Here is a 16,305-nt window from a genome sequence, read left to right on the forward strand (position 1 = left end):
AGGTAGGCCTCACAGGGAATGGCTGAGAAAGACTGGAGCAGCTGCCGTTTCCTTCTTGAGACCTTTTCTGTTCAAACCAAAGAGGACATTCTACTTTGTTTTTGTAAGACTAAATGCTTTCTATACAAAACCAGATCTTAATGTTTAGATGTAAAATAGTGAAACCCCAAAATACATTGAAAGTATGTTGGCTGGGCAAGGTGGCTCATGCCTGTAATCCCAGCACTTTGGGAGGCCGAGGCAGGCGGATCACAAGGTCAGGAGGTCGAGACCAGCCTGATCAACATGGTGAAACCCTGTCTCTACTAAAAATACAAAAATTAGCCGAATGGGGTGGTGCACACCTGTAATCCCAGCTACTCAGGAGGCTGAGGCAGGAGAATTGCTTGAATCTAGTGAGGCAGAAGTTGCAGTGAACCGAGATCACACCACTGCACTCCAGCCTGGGCGACAGAGCGAGACTCCATCTCCAAAAAAAAAAAAAGTATATTTTGATGCTTTTTAATCACAAATTATAAGAAACTCTCTATATTAATTCAAAGAAATAGTACATGCTCAGATGCGCCCTGCTCCAGGGAAGCCGTCTCTGCCTCCTTCCCTTTCTCTCTTCCCAGTATAGGTACCTCTCTTCTGTGCTTCTGAAATACCATGTGCATCTAAACATATTGCATATGCATATTATGCATTTATTTGTTTATGCTCATCATTGCATATTATATGTTTATTTGTCTACTTCCTCCATTTCATTGTGAGCTCTTTGAAGGCAAAGAATGTGATATATTCTTTTTGTATACATAGGAGTGAGCAAAGGCACATAAATGTTCAATAAATTTTTTTTGAAAGAGAGATTGAGAGACAGAATACTATGTTTATTCTTTGAAACCATACTTTTTTTTTCTTCTAGGACAGGAAGCAGATAAATCATACATTTCATTATCAGGACTTTTGACTGCTCTGAACTGATTTCAAGAAAAATGCCTTGTCTGAATCCAGTATCTGAGGTGGTTGAAAAGCACAACAATATGCTCCTTTGTTAGTGCAAATTGATTCAATAATTCTATAGCTATCATCGGGATAAAGCACATTTAAACTACATTGTTCACTGAGAACTTATGTGTTTTAAAGTGAAATTTTCAAGTTGGAATGTTAACAAAGAAAGGCAAAAATTTTTAAATATTGACTTCTAGAAGCTTGAATTCAATTAAGCTTGTTTTGCTAAGAATAATTTTTACTCAAAACTCATTAGTAAATGAAAAGAAACTCATTAGAAGATGTATATGTTATGTACATTTAAAAATCTCCTAGAACAGAAAGCTATTACTTTTTATTTCACATGCATCAATTCTCTCATTTTAGATATGAAACATTTAAAAATATTTTCCATTTCATCTTTAATTTGACTTAGCCCTGATTTTGTAGACTTTCTCAACATTCTGTGATTATTGCATCAGGACAATGAAATGTTTCAAAACAACTATTTTATAAAACAATTAAACTTCTGGAAAAATAACCCATGTTTTTCGTCCGTTATGTCACTTCAAATGTTCGTTATTGAAAACTTTCTCAGTACTTTTAATGCTTACTAATCAATTATTTTATAATAATTTATGAGAAAAAATTATTCTAAAGTATTACTCTAAAATAAAGCCGTGGGTAAAAAACGTATTTGGATATTTGTGACAAGTAAAACAGAAATGCCAGGCTTCAAAACAGATTAGCTTTGGCAAAGAAACATCTTATGTAGACATACAGCATCCTCTCTCTATAAGAACAACTTATGTTAGAATCTGTTGTTGCATATAAAAGTCTTATTTGAGCGGAAACTTGTACATCTGTCAAATGAAACTTTGTGGAAAAGATGAATTCATTTTAGGAAAATAAGTAAAATTAATAAGCAGAAAAAAATAGCTTAAAGCAGTGTATGTTCATTAGCAATGTGGATTCAGACAATTTGACAAAGGAAGCTGCTACTTGTATTTATGAAACTGGGGTAAAATGTTGGCAGTCTTGTCGGGTCATTTTACTTGTAATCATGGATGGCTGAAGCAAAACAGAATCCTAGACATCATCTGGGTCGGGGTGCTCTACTTTCGTTATGCATGGGAGGATTTCCAGAGAAGCTTTTTTTTTTTTTTTTTTTTTTTTTTTAAGACAGAGTCTTGCTCTGTTGCCCAGGCTGGAGTGCAATGGCATAGTCTCGGCTCACTGCAACCTCCACCTCCCAGGTTCAAGCGATTCTCCTGCCTCAGCCTTCTGAGTAGCTGGGATTACAGACATGCGCCACCACACCTGGCTAATTTTGTATTTTTAGTAGAGATGGGGTTTCTCCATGTTAGTCAGGCTGGTCTTGAACTCCTAACCTCAGGTGATCCACCCACTTCTGCCTCCCAAAATTCTGGGATTACAGGCGTGAGCCACCATGCCTGGCTGAGAAGTTTTTTAAAAAGCCTACACTCAGACCCTGACCCCTTGCTCCCCCTTTGTTCTCCCCAACTCTGTTGGTTTGGCTTAGGGCTCAGAATCAGGTCTTTTTTTTTTTAATTGTGGCAAAATATACAAAACATACAATTTACTATATTAATCATTTGTAAGTGTACACTTCAGTGTTATTAAGTGCACTTAACATTGTTGTGCAGCTGTCACCACCACCCATCTCCAGAACTTCCTTCATTTTCCCAAATAGAAACTCCATACCCATTAAACAGTAACTCCCTATTCTCCCCTCCCCATCCCTTGACAGCCACCATTCTACTTCCTGTCTCTATGAATTCGACCATGCTAGGTAGCGCATATAAATGGAATCCTACACTATTTGTCCTTTTGCTTATGCTTATTTCACTTAGCATAATGTCTTCAAGACTCATCCATGTTGTAGTAAGTACCAGAATTTTCTTCCTCTGAAAAGGCAGAATAATATTCCATTGAATAGATACACCGCATTTTATTTATCCATTCATCTGTCGACGGACATTTTGATAATTTCCACTTTTGGCTACAGTGAATAATGCCTCCATGAACACGGATGTTGGTTTGAATCCCTGCTCTCAATTTTTTTGGCCATATAACTAGAAGTGAAATTGCTGGATCATATGGTAATTCTGTGTTTAGTTTTTTGAAGAACTGACGTAGTTTTCCACAGCAGCTTCACATTTTTACATTCCCATCAGCAATCCACAATGATTCCAATTTCTCAGCATTCTCTCCAACTTAAGTGAAATTTTAATCTTTATTTATGTAACCCTATTAAAAACTTTTCTAACCCTCTTATCTTTAATTGTGCTGTATTTCTAAGTTGTATGGTCCTTTTATAGAGAGACAAGGTCTTGCTCGGTCATCCAGGCTGGAGTCCAGTGGTATGATCATAGCTCACTACAGCCTTGAACTCCTGGGTTTTAAGAGATCCTTCTGCCTCATCCTACCAAGTAGCTAGGACTACAGATATGCACCACCATGTCCATCTAATTTTTAAAAAAGAATTTCCTTAGAGGTGGGGTTTTGCTTTGTTGCCCAGGCTGGTCTGAAACTCCCAGCCTCAAGCAATCCTCCCACCTTGGCCTCCAAAAGTGCTGGGATTACAGGCATGAGCCACCGTGCCTGGCCACAAATATTTAATTTCTTATTCTTCTATCTTCGACAGATACCTTCTTTGATTATAAAAGCAACACAATATATAATTATCAAAAACCTACAAGTCACATAATCCACATTTTTCCAGGCTTCACCAAGTTGAGAGTACTAATGGGGCCATATTAACAGTAATACCCGAAAAGTTGCTGGCTTTTACTCCCAGGCAAATCTTTCCTTTTGCTCTGCCTTGCCATGTTCAGGGAAGTTCCTAGAAAATCTAAGCATGAGTTGGGGGAACAGTCACTAATGTAATTTCCTAGACAGCCACTGGAAGGCAGCAGCTCCCTCGCGCCCCCTGACCTCCAGCCCCGAAGAGGGTGCTGCCATCAGGCCCAGAGCATTCCTGAAGCAGCAAACTCTCGAAGTCACTGCATGGAAACTCTACAGAAACAGGGGGACTATCCCTCTTCCTAACTCTTGGTCACACGTTGTGACCTGGGTTTCGTAAAGTCCTATGTGGAAACAAGCACATGTCAGAGTCCAAGCTTAATAGCTGATTGAGAATGTGATACACAACAAAATGACCTTGACAGCCTGCAGCTGGCAGCTATCTAGCGTTCCCTCACGCAAGATAAGCAGTTTTCACAGAATAACAACAATAATCAGACAAGGTCACTCCGTAACCATGGTGGAACAAGACAATAACAAGATTGCAACTTACTCAATCTGAACATGAACACAGACAAAGACATTAAACAATCACGAAAATAACCAAATACCCACTCTGTCGTAGTCACAAGAGTGACTCTAGCCTCCCAGGTAAAAATTAAGATACCCAATCATCAGGCTGGGTGCATTGGCTCACGCCTGTAATCCCAGCACTTTGGGAGGCTGAGGCAGGTGGATCACGAGGTCAAGAGATCGAGACCATCCTGGCCAACATGGCGAAACCCTGTCTCTACTAAAAATACAAAACTAGCTGGGCGTGGTGGTGTGTGTCTGTAGTCCCAGCTACTCGGGAGGTTGAGGCAGGAGAATCACTTGAACCTGGGAGGCAGAGGTTGCAGTGAGCTGAGATCACGCCACTGCACTCCAGCCTGGGCAACACAGCAAGACTCCATCTCAAAAAAAAAAAAATTGCACTTTGGGGTCTGCAGCAACCTCTTGTTAGTATTTCTCCTATCTAGTGAAGTATTTCTCTTTAACTACTGCCTGAAAGACACTGCTGTGATACATTAATTTTTAATGTAAGTAGGTGCATAGCTATAATGAAACATCGTAATAAATCTTCATACATGCTGAGAAGGTAATCTTGAAATCTATATTATATAAATATCGTCACTTCAATTTATTGTGTACAATTAATGAAGTTAAAAAATATAAGTTCTGAATAAAATTTACAGTATTCTGTTTTTCCTTTAAGAAGAAGGCTGAATTTATCGTGGACTTTTTTGGTATAGCTATTGTAGATAGGAGTCATTGTCAACTTTATGAGTCAGCTAAGTGAGAAACATATTAAATTACTTTTTTATTGACCTGAATTGTCTTAATTGGGTCCATCAAACTCACCAAATATTCAACCCTCAAATTGGCTTTCCTATTTAGAAGATGAAAGCAAACACTGAGAGTAGTTTCTGTTAAAAATGCAATTCCACTTAAAATGAAAGCAGCTGTCTGTTAACTACCATGCCATCAAAATTAGGCTATCACTGCATGTAATTACTTTTAAAATGAAAATTAAAGTTTCAATTATTTTCTTTTATTCGGTGAGGTTAAAAGACATTTTCCCTCTCCAATTTTTAGTGTATATTATTTAATAATGATAAATAGAAATGACAAAATTTTTAAAAGATAAAATGAAGAATATTAAGCATCATTTACTGTTGCCTAATATTAATAAACCTACTGAGCTTAAAATGTATTTGAGTTATTTCAAATGGAATCATTCTTCCTAGACTGTGTGCTCTCTGAGGGTAGGATAATGTTTTGTTTCTCCAAGCTTTCAAGTTTTATCCAGAAAAACAGGGTTGTCGAATATTCTGTATGAATTGTTTTTCGAACTTCAAGAAACTTCTTGTATGGCCACAAAAGTAATATCATCTATACACTTATAAGAAAATATTAATATATTTTAGTGACTTGAGTTGCATGTGTGGAGACAGATACAAACACACAATATTTTAGAAATAAACAGATCCGGCCAGGTGCGGTGGCTCATGCCCGTAATCCCAGTACTTTGGGAGGTTGAGGCGGACCGATCACCTGAGGTCAGGAGTTTGAGACCAGCAAGGCCAACATGGCAACACCCTGTCTCTACTAAAAATACAAAAATTAGCCAAGCGTGGTGGCACATGCCTGTAATCCCAGCTACCTGGGAGGCTGAGGCACGAGAATCACTTGAACCCAGGAGGCGGAGGTTGCAGTGAGCCAAGATTGTGCCACTACACTCCAGGCTGGGTGACAGAGCGAGACTCTGTCTCAAAAACAAAAAAACAAACAAAAAAACAAATCCAATGGAGCAGGGCTTCCCAGCTTTTCTCATGTCATGAGAAGAATATATATATGAATGATAATAGTTGAACAGCACATTGGGGTAAATTGACAAGACTGCTCTCAGCAGAAGGCAATAACCCAGGGCAGGCACTGCGCACCTGAGACATCCACCAGAACTCCCAAGAGTTTAAGTGTTCAGAAATGTGCTTGAGCCAGTTCCTACCAGCTCCCAAGAGCCAACTGTGTACATATCTTCCCCAATCTGCACTTAATGACAGCTTGCTGGTAGTCTGAAATTGCCCATGGTAGGAGTACTTACACCACGGAAATAAAAACAATTATCAAATGCAGGCTGGGCCCAATGGCTCACGACTATAATCCCAGCGCTTTGGGAGGCTGAGGCAGGAGGATCACTTGAGCCCAGGAGTTTGAGGCCAGCCTGGGCAACATAGTAAGACTCTATCTCTAAAAAGTAAGATAAAATTAACAAATGCTACAAATCAAGGCTTTTTTTCCTGGAGAGCTGGTTGTTACACATGTACTTTCACCTTATTGACCCAAGGGAAGGGGTCTATACCTCAGAACATTTATAACTCGCTTGTGGCATACCTGTTAGGCAGCTCTGCAATACAGTCTTGTTTTTTGTTTTGTTTTGTTTTGTTTTTTTACTCTCCAAATATAAGTGGTTTTGTTTTTTGTTTGTTTGTTTGTTTTTTCAAGACAGAGTCTTGCTCTGTCACCCAGGCTGGAGTGCAGTGGTACGATCTCAGCTCATTGCAACCTCCGCCTCCTGGGTTCCATTAATTCTCCTGCCTCAGCCTTCCAAGTAGCTGGGATTACAGGCATGCACCACCATGCCTGGCTAATTTTTGTATTTTTAGTAGAGACAGGATTTTGCCATGTTGACCAGGCTGGTCTCAAACTCCTGACTTCAAGTGATCCAACCGCCTCAGCCTCCCAAAGTCCCAAGATTACAGGTGTGAGCCACCATGCCCGGCCTAAATGTAAGTTGTTTTATACAAATTGTACCAGGCAGCTGCTCTGTAATTTGATTTTATTACGTAGAATAAAAATTTAAAGCCTGGGTGCGGTGGCTCAAGTCTGCAGTCCCAGCACTTTGGGAGGCCAAGGTGGGCGGATCACCTGAGGTCAGGAGTTCAAGTCCAGCCTGGCCAACATGGCAAAACTCCGTCTCTACTAAAAATACAAAAAAAATTAGCCAGGCGTGGTGGTGGGTGCCTGTAATCCCAGCTGTTTGGGAGGCTAAGGCAAGGGAATCGCTTGAATCCAGGAGGCGGAGGTTGCAGTGAGCCAAGATTGCGCCACTGCACTCCAGCCTGGATGACAGATACTCAGTCTCAAAAAACAAACAAACAAACAAAAATTTAAAACATCCTGTGTCAAGCTTGAGTAAAATAAATTTTAGAGTAAATCCACCTTGAGGCTAGAACATCATGTGTAAACACTAGCAACTAACTACAGATAAGACAATATAGAGGGAGGAAAACCTCAGTGAAATTTAAGTTTCGCCCAATCACCTTACTAATGAAGCCCAATTCACAAGTCCCATAGTCTCAGACAGAGCTGTCAGTACATTCTTAGTTCTGGAGCCCCCTACATACAAATAGGTGAGAAAGAAAGTTCTTATTAAAAAACAGAGACCAAAACAAATAAATAGGACAACAAAATGTAGAGATATTGAGCTAATGCAAGAAGTAAAATAAATAAATAATAAAACTGTTAAAGACATCTTCAGAGAGATAAGAGAAGATACGCACTTATGAAATAATACAGAGCCCTTGGAAATTGAACATACAGCAGGAGCAAAAACTTTAATAAAGGAACTGGAAGATGAAATTGAAGACTCTTTTAGAAAGAAGAAAAAAAAAAGACAAGAAGGTGGAAATTGAAGAGAAAAAAAATAAGGAAGCTATTGGATCACTGCAGAATGTCCAATACCTGCCTATAATCCTCCATGGCAAGGATTTTGTATGTTTGATCATTGCGTAGAATAGAACCAGACACACAGTAGGCCATCAATAAATAGTTCTGCAAGAAATCAATTTCCGGAGTGTAAGGATCCACTCAGAACAAGAATGGGGAAAGACTCATGCCAACACACACTATTGTGAAACTTCAGAACATCAGAGACAAAGGGATCTTCAAAGCTTCCGGAGAGGAGAAAAAACACATGTTTAAGGATCAAGAGTCAGACTGGCTTTGAACTTTAGAATAGCAAAGTTGGAAACATTATATTCCAGTAAGGAGTCATCCTGCACTTTTTATACATTCTTTCAAATGCCCAGTGATACAGAGAAACCTTATTCATTCACGCCCAGTGACAGAGCAATCTTGAGTATCTTGCAAGATTACACCTTATTTGCAAGCACATATGTGAACTAAATTCTTTCAAAATATTGTCATCAAAAACGATTAGCAAAGCAAGTTAACGTCTAAAGTTTTGTGGCTTGATATTAACTCCTTGGTGCTAAATTAAAATGAAGCCCATTTATTATTCAGTCTATTTTGTGTTCCTTCATTGCATGCAATTGCAACAAGTAGACATTGGAGGCAAAAAGTAAGATTACATAACACAAAATAGATTCTCAAATGTTCCTCCAACAAAACAGAAACTAATAATGCTTACCTCTGGTCAGTATTCATGTGGTGACCAGGGTTAGCGCTACTGCCACGAGGCTCCATGTGGCTGGATTGTTGATATTTTCTGTCAACTGTAAGTGACAGAAAGAAACTCAACTCAATCTAGTTTTAGCTCCTGGAAATGGGAAGTCCAAGGGGTGGGTCCTGCGTCAGGCATAACTGGATCTAAGAGTGCAAATCATGTCATGGGATCTCTCCTTTTACCTTTCTCTTCACTGCTCTTCTGTTTTGTCTGTGTGGCTTCATTTCCAGGCAGGCTGTCCCCATGTGGAAGCAAAGATGGCCAGCAAACAGCTCAGGCTTACGTTTTCCTCGTGGCTAGCAATTCAGCTCTTGCTTTCCCAGCATTTGCATCCATCTTGCTCCCTCCTTGACCAGTTGTGTGATAGGGAGAATTAGGCACTCTGATTGGGCTGCCTGGTTCATAAACTGATGAGATTTGTTTTAGGGCCAGATGGTTGGTATCTGTGGGGAAAGAAAGGATACAGAAGTTGGGAATCAAGCAGGGCCTAGATTTAAACCCATGTATCTGACAGACCCACCTAAATCCCATAGAGTGTGAGGGTGATAGCTTTCAAAAGAAGGGATCAGAAAAGACTCCTCCCTATCCTCCTCCCCTCAAAATAACAGATGATCACTTACATGAGATTTTCCCTGGGAGTCAAAATTCTTCACGCTGTAAGATACTAAATAAAATGCAATCATTTTAAGAAGAGCATACTTGAGAAAATTATCACCTTGAAGTGATGGACAGCTTAATTAGAATTTAAAAAAAGAAAAAAACGCAACCCACGGCATTATCCAAATTACTTGAGGTATAACATACAAACCTCTTTGGTTTCTAGGAGATATGTAAATGATTCACTTGTATTTTTCATTTGTAAGTAAATGGTGCCAGGTTTCCAGACAGAAACTGAAGCCAAATCTTTATCCATGGAACTTCACAGTGAGAAGCACATCTTAGAGATGAATACAAATCAATAATACAAATTATCCTTATTTAAATGTGCCCCAATATTGTACCTCTTATGCTCTGGTCATGATACTCCCACAGCTCTGGGTGTTTCAAATTAGATGTGGACTCTTCCTCCTTTTTTTCTTTTTTTTTGAGATAGGATCTCACTCTGTTGACCGGGCTGGAGTGCAGTGGCATGATTATAGCCCACTGCAGCCTTGACCTCCCAGGCTCAAGTGATCCTCCCACTTCAGCCTCCAGAGCAGCTGGGACTACAAGCATGCACCACCATGCATGCCTAATTTTTTGTATTTTTGGTAGAAACGGGGTTTCGCCATGTTGCCTAGGCTGGTCTCAAACTCCCGGCTCAAGTGATCCACCCACCTCAGCCTCCCAAAGTGCTGGGATTATAGGTGTGAGTCATCACGCCCAGCCTCTTATTTTTTAAACATCTCCTTTATTGTACTTTATAGCTTCAGAATTGATCTGATCAAAATACATGCTATTCAACTTGCATAGCTAAATCTTTCCTCGTGTCTGTCAGAACCTGCCTAACTCCTTACTTCTATATCCTTCATCTCCTAACAGATACCAACCTTCCGGCCCCTAAAACAAATCTCAGTCCCAGGAGGGCGCTCATGTCCATAATTCAGAGATTTGGCACACAAAGTCATACTCATTGCTAGGCTAGCTATGACATGCTCCAATAACTGGACTTCCTACTTGTCTCCAAGACCAGGCTTTCTGGTAACCAGTTTTTGTAACTACATCCCTGTCTATTCCCTGTGCCTGGATCCCTGACTTAGAAACCTTCTGAGAACCACACTTTCTTTAGACCTGGAGGCCTGCCTTGTTCCTATCAGTCTCTATTCTTATCATACCTAGGGACAGAAGGTGTGCTCCACAACTTCAGCCTAAATATCTGACAGATAACTCTCCATATTTGGAGATCTATGCAGGGAAACACTTAACATCTACCATCTGAGACATTCCATCCTCTTTGTATTGAGACGACGGGTATTGACTTTTCTTTTCTTCCTTCCTTCCTCTTTCTTTTTCTTTTCCTTTTTTTCTTTTTCTTTTTCTTTTTCTTTTTTTTTTTTTTTTTTGGAGACAGTGTCTTGCTCTGTCACCCAGGCTGGAGTTCAGTGGCCCGATCTCAGTTCACTGCAACCTCTTCCTCCCAGGTTCAAGCGATTCTCCTGCCTCAGCCTCCTGAGTAGGTGGGATTACAGGCGTGCACCACCATGCCCGGCTAATTTTTGTATTTTTAGTAGAGACGGGGTTTTGCCATGTTGGCCAGACTGGTCTCGAACTCCTGACCTCAGGTGATCCACCTGCCTCGGCCTCCAAAGTGGTGGGAATACAGGCGTACAGGCATAAGCCACTGATCCTGGCTTTTTTTTTTTTTTTTGCCAGAGTCGTGCTTTGTTGCCCAGGCCTCAGTGCAATGAATCGATCTCGGCTCACTGCAGCGACTCGATCTCGGCTCACTGCAGCCTTGACCTACCTGGGTTCAGGTGATCCTTCCACCTCAGCCTCCTGAGTAGCTAGGACCACAGGCTTACACCACCACACCCAGCTAGTTTTTGTATTTTTTGTAGAGACAGGGTTTCTCCATGTTGCCCAGGCTGTGGGTACTGACTTTTCTTGGATTGTTACCTGATGGCTCTTGCTGTACCTGCCTAAGGTAGATTTAACCCCCTCACCTGTGCCCATTGCTGTCCCTTTCCATGCCCGTGGTGGAGGAACTCTCTTTCAGTTCTTGCCCTTCTCTACACCTCTGAGGAAAGCAAGATTATTTCCCATCCTGCTGCATTTTCTCAATAACCTGAGTTTAATTTCATGAAAAAAATTACTCTTTAGGCAGAGTATTTTAAGTGGATGCTGGGAGAGTAAAGCCAAGCTGGATTGTGTAATTTTTACACTTTGTTTCTGTTGCTCTCATAAGACAATTTATCCTTAACTTCCTTTGTTATTCCAAATTTTGTCATTTTTGTCTCTTCAGCATCTTTTTCCTCCTCCCCACCCCCCCATCACCATTTTTTTTTTCGATACAGAATCTCACTCTCACACAGGCTGGAGTGCAGTGGCATGATCTCAGCTCACTGCAACCTCTGCCTCCCGGGTTCAAGTGATTCTTGTGCCACAGCCTCTCAAGTAGCTGGGATTACAGGCGCACACCACACGCTCAGCTTATTTTTGTATTTTTAGTAGAGACAGGGTTTCACCATGTTGGCCAGGCTAATCTTGAACTCCTGGCCTCAAATGATCCACCTGTCTTGGCCTCCCAAAGTGCTGGGATTACAGGCATGAGCCACAGTGCCCAGCCCTTTTCGTCCCCTTATTTTGATAATTGAGTGCCCCTTACCATGTGGGAACTAACTCTTACCCATTTGATCCATAGATCTTCCCTAGAGTTCGATGTGTACATGTTTGGAGAGAAAAGCTGAGGTACTTATATCTTCCCCGACCTTTAAAGTCGCCCTGAAGAAAGCTGGAAGGCACCAAGTAATCAGGGAATGAAGTCAAGTGAAGTAGAGATGACAAAGAAGAGGCAGAAAGTCATAATGACACATACAACCCTGTCCTTCCCAGTATGTGAGCCAATAAACCACTTTTTTTTTTTGCTTTGCTTAAGCTATTTGAGTTGAATTTTTGTCCTTATAATGAAGAGTCCCAACTAATATAGCCCTGTATTTCAAGAAATTCACATATCTGGCCAGGCACAGTGGCTCACATCTGTAATCCCAGCACTTTGGGAGGCCTAGGTGGGTGGATCACCTGAGGTCAGTAGTTCGAGACCAGCCTGACCAATATGGTGAAAGCCCATCTCTACTTAAAATACAAAAATTAGCCAGGTGTGGTGGGGTGCACCTGTAGTCTGAGCTACTCGGGAGGCTGAGACAGGAGAATTGTTTGAACCTGGGAGGCAGAGGTTGCAGTGATCCAAGATATCATCACTGAACTCCAGCCTGGGCGACAGAGTGAGACTCCGTCAAAGAAAGAAAGAAAAGAAAGAAAGAAGAAAGGAAGGAAGGAAGGAAGGAAGGAAAGAAAGAAAAAGAAAGAAAGAAAGAGAAAGAAGAAAGAAAGAAAGAAAAGAAAGAGAAGAAAGAAAGAGAAGGGAGGGAGGGAAATTCACATATCTAACCAAAATCCACATGTTAGAGGTCTGAGAGCTAAGCTCTTCTTTTTCTTTCCCTTCAAACTCTATCCCACCCCTCCGAAAGCAGATCTGGGGAGGGTTTCCTTGTAACTTGTGTTGAAGCAATGTGGCTTAAGTCCAAAACTGAAGTAGGGCTTTCACTAATTCTATTCACATCCAGGATTTCCAATCTATCTTTAGAAAAATTTGGCTCTGCCAGGAAGACACTCCTTAAGCCAGTGGTGCATAGGATCAAGATCTGTTTCATAAACCCTGGCACTGCAGAAGAGATAGCATAGCAAGCATATGTGAGAGAGCAAACCCCCTTTTCAGTGCACGGCTCCTGGTTCCTTCTTCTAATGGCTTATCCTGATGTCACCAATCAGGTAAGTCACTCATCTTTCCCTGAAGGAAGAGCAGGCAAGGATAGTGCAGTGTGGACCCCCAGGGAGTCTATTTCTACAAGTCTCCTTTTTGTCTGTGAATATGGAAATATTAAGGAGAGTCACTCCCTCCACCTCCCCATTTCTTGGGTTCTGATCCCCTTTCCTCTGGTAATAGCACCTCATCCTAGTTCTTCCCATACTACTCTTAGTACTGTACCTCGAAGGGTTGGTTTGAAGAGAAAGCCCATCAGAATGGACCAATCAGAACCCATCTCTGAACTTCCTGCATCAATTTCAACCTTCTGTGTAGGCTTCCTCAGGTAATACCATCTTCAAAGTCACTTTCCTTTCCTAAGGGCCTCTGTAAAGCTGTTTCCCTGGGAAATGTGTTTCCTTATCATCTTGCTTGAGTAGCTTTTCTGTCTCCCTTTAGACCTCAACTTAAATATGACTTCTGCAACTCAAATTTACCCCTTCAGAGAGGTCTTCCCAGTCTGTTCTATTTAAACCAGGACTTCCATTGTGATTCTCTAACTCAACCCTTCGTTTGTTTCACAACTGAAAGGAACAATTACTATGTTTTAAATATGGACTGACATAAGGAAATGAAACGTATTTGCTGCTAAAAATTGAGATGAAGAAGTACATTGAACCATCTTGTAAAACTACATTTTAAAATATTCAATAGGAGAAAAATTGTTCCAAACCTGGACTGGGATGGAATATTTCTTGGAATATAATTCACAAGCTCCTTCTGGGGAGAGAATTGCATTCCTGATAAAATACTTAAGGAATTTTTCTGAACTTTAAATTATGACTTGTTCTGGGAAAACCAATCACCTGGCCATTTAACTGAGTAGAGTGACCTTAAACAAACATTCTTTTGTATCTAATCTAAAAGTGATTAACCTTTCTGTTTTCCTATAAAATATTTCTGCCAAGAGTGAATATTTAGATTGGTCTGCTAGAGGCCTTTTCCTTGCAGTCAGATTGTAATAAAACATTGCAATTTGCTTATAACTAAATTGTCTGAAAAGTTTTGCTTTTTTATTTCTTTATTTTTATTTATTTTTGAGACAGAATTTCATTTTTTTAAATTTTTTTATATATTTTTTTGAGACGGAGTCTTGCTCTGTCGCCCAGGCTGGAGTGCAACGGCGCTATCTCGGCTCACTGCAAGCTCCGCCTCCTGAGTTGATGCCATTCTCCTGCCTCAGCCTCCCGAGTAGCTGGGATTACAGGCATGCATCACCATGCCCAGCTAATTTTGTATTTTTAGTAGAGATGGGGTTTCTCCATGTTGGTCAGGTTGGTCTCGAACTCCCGACCTCAGGTGATCTGCCCTCCTCGGCCTCCCAAAATGCTGAGATTACAGACGTGAGCCACCGTGCCCAGCTGATTTTTAAAAAAATAAAATATCTGGACTCAGACAAGTTTACCTAACCTCTCAGAGCCTAAGTGTAAACTTGTTATTCCTGTAAAAATCAGAAATAATAATCATTTGACAGCATTTATTGGTACAAGAAAAGAGAACTGGGTGTGGTGGCTCATTCCTATAATCCCAGCACTTTGGGAGGCCGAGGTGGGCAGATCACTTGAACCAAAGAGTTTGAGAACAGACTGGGTAACATGGTGAAACCCAGTCTCTACAAAAAATACAAAAGTTAGCTGGGCCTGGTGGTGTGTGCCTGTAGTCCCAGCTACTCAGGAGGCTGAGGCAGGAGGATGCTTGAGCCTGGAAGGTTGAGGATGCAGTGAGCTGAGATGGCACCACTGCACTCCAGCCTGGGTGACAGAGTGAGACCCTGTCTCAAAAAATAAATAATAAAATAAATAAATAATCTAGTACAGGACCAGATACATGGTAATATTTAATAAATTGTTGGTCATTCAATCAAGAAATTAAGAATTTTTAAAGGCTTGATCTGAAACCAGGTTATTTGTTCATGTAAAGAATGTGGCAGTTATTTGTTAATAGCATTTGTTGTTAGTTATTTCCCATAAGGAAATGATGATGTCATCACAAGATCTTTTCCTTAATCAGCTTTATTAAGGTATAAATTAATTATAATTACATATAATTAAATATAATTTACATGTATTTAAATTCACCAATTTTCAGTGTATAATTTTTGACAAATGCACACCGTAATCAGCATCACAATCAATATGTAGAATATTTCTCTCACTGTAAAAAGTTCCCTTGTACCTCTGTGAAAGCAATTTTCCCCTTCTACCCTCAGCCCCTGGCAACCACTGATTTGTTTTCTGCAAAAGATACTTTTTACTTTCTAAGAAAATATTTATGAGGGCCTTCTATTTTTGTTTGCTTTTTTGAGACAGAGTCTCACTCTGTCGCCCAGGCTGGAGTGCAGTGGTGCGATCTCTGCTCTCTGCAAGCTCCGCCTCCCGGGTTCACGCCATTATCCAGCCTCAGCCTCTTGAGCTGCTGGGACTACAGGCGCCCGCCACCACGCCCGGCTAATTTTTTGTATTTTTTAGTAGAGATAGGGTTTCACCGTGCTAGCCAGGATGGTCTCGATCTCCTGACCTCGTGATCTGCCCACATCGGCCTCCCAAAGTGCTGGCTCACGCCTTTACATGCCCAGTATGAGGGCATTCTATTTAGAAGTCCTTGAGCTAGATAGATACTTCATAGAATACAAAGATAAGTAAGACTCAGTTTATGTCCTTAAATAGCTAAAAATCTAGTCTAGTCATGTGTGATTTTGAGATTACTCTGTCTACACATAATATGGGACTGAATTTCAATATGAATTATGCCCACTAAAGAAGAATAAGGAAGAAAAAATATTGCAAATGCTTCCTGAACTTTTAGAATAGTAAACAAAAGATTCATGAGTGCCACTAATTAATTATAATTTATTTTAAAAGGCACAAATTTATGATTACAGGATTTCCAGATAATGTTTTAAAAGTAAACTCTTTTTTTTATTATTATACTTTAAGTTTTAGGGTACATGTGCACAATGCGCAGGTTTGTTACATACGTATCCATGTGCCACGTTGGTGTGCTGCACCCATTAACTCGTCATTTAGCATTAGGTATATCTCCTAATGCTAAAAGTAAACTC

At 40.5% G+C, this 16,305-nt stretch overlaps 1 protein-coding gene and 1 long non-coding RNA gene across 2 annotated transcripts in view; both read right to left on the reverse strand.

Annotated features, from left to right (window-relative positions):
• The window catches only part of LOC105739059, a 92,230-nt gene extending 83,148 nt beyond the window's left edge, over positions 1–9,082 (reverse strand). Inside the window, exon 1 of the long non-coding RNA XR_001114922.2 lies at positions 8,708–9,082. This is a non-coding gene — a long non-coding RNA (uncharacterized LOC105739059). The remainder of the gene's footprint in view (positions 1–8,707) is intronic.
• LOC100584258 (TBC1 domain family member 3G-like) overlaps positions 1–16,305 on the reverse strand; it is a 275,592-nt gene that overhangs the window by 237,020 nt on the left and 22,267 nt on the right.

Source organism: Nomascus leucogenys, chromosome 14 (assembly GCF_006542625.1).
Source record: "Nomascus leucogenys isolate Asia chromosome 14, Asia_NLE_v1, whole genome shotgun sequence".
Classification (NCBI taxonomy): Eukaryota; Metazoa; Chordata; class Mammalia; order Primates; family Hylobatidae; genus Nomascus; species Nomascus leucogenys.